The following is a 1,331-nucleotide window of genomic DNA, read 5'->3' as shown; positions in this document are numbered from 1 at the left end:
TTGCATATAAATGCATGGTCCTTCATATGTTGGTAGTATCCCTCAAGACTATTCGGGTGAACTATGAATTTTGGGTTAACCGTTGTTGTGGGAATGCATCTTCCTCTTAACCTCATTTGTTAGATTATGCCACTTATTCCCATTGCCTCCTCGATTTCCAAGACCCCTAAATTTTTCTGCTAGTTTCCCTTTATCAAATTTTCATAGGAAGGGATTTCACCCTCCTTTTGGACTGCTCATTTCTTTCGATGAGTCCCGAAATAAGGAATTACAGTCCTAAAAACTTTCGGGATTAGATTCTTCACAATTTTAATGATCTTGGAAGTTGAAAATTTTCAAACCCTAGGATGTAGAAACCTTAGACCCTCTCTCTATTAACAATAATATAATTAATATATTTTAAAAAATATGAAATTAATCATTTTTTATAAATTTAAAGTATGATGGAAATTTTCTTCTAAATTTATATAATAAAATAAAATAACATTTTTTAATCTCATCATGTCATCTTGTCATAGGTTTAATTTTTATAAGAAGTTTTGTGAATAAAAACCACATTAAAAAATTAAACTATTTCAAAAAATGTCCAAACTTCACACAAAAATTAAACTACTTCAAAGAAAGTCCAACCTTCACACAATCTTGATAATGACATCCCATTATATATAAATAATTTTTCTATCCAATTAACAAAATAAATTTAACCTTAAAAAAAAAAAACAAACAAACAAACAATATCTTTTAATATTTTTCATCAAAATTTCAATAACTTACATATAAAATTTTATAACATATTCTCACATTTCTAAAAAAAAATTATAAAATTTTGGAAGCATCTTTTTCTAATATTTAAAATATTTTGAAATTTCATTCAATGTTACATGCATTTATATTATACATTTTATTTATAAAGTTAAGTTGTAACTTACTTATTTAATTTATTAATATAAAAACATTCATATTACTGCTTGATTTAAATTCTCTTTTTATTTTATTGATTTAGATTTATTATGTGGCTGTAAATTATTTTTCTTGTCATAGTGTCACCTGTTCAAGTTGGAAGATCACTCAAAAATCTATCTGAAAGCTCACTCAAAAATCTATCGAACATATATATATTATACTATCAGTGTTTATAGTTAAAAGTTTTTTTTTAATAGTGTGATCTATCCAAGTTGGAAGCTCACTCAAAAAATATGTAGAGCATATATATTATACCATCAGTGTTTATAGTTAAAAGTTTTTTGGTTAATTAGAGTTCAGAGATACTTGGCATGAGTAAATTTTGGTGACGATATTTGCTAGGAGTAATTTTAATGACTCATTGTAAT

Source organism: Pinus tabuliformis, chromosome 7 (assembly GCF_031772625.1).
Source record: "Pinus tabuliformis cultivar Carrire ecotype Pingquan chromosome 7, CPIR1, whole genome shotgun sequence".
Classification (NCBI taxonomy): Eukaryota; Viridiplantae; Streptophyta; class Pinopsida; order Pinales; family Pinaceae; genus Pinus; species Pinus tabuliformis.
The sequence above is the reverse complement of the archived record's forward strand: the minus strand, read 5'-3'. Positions refer to the sequence as shown.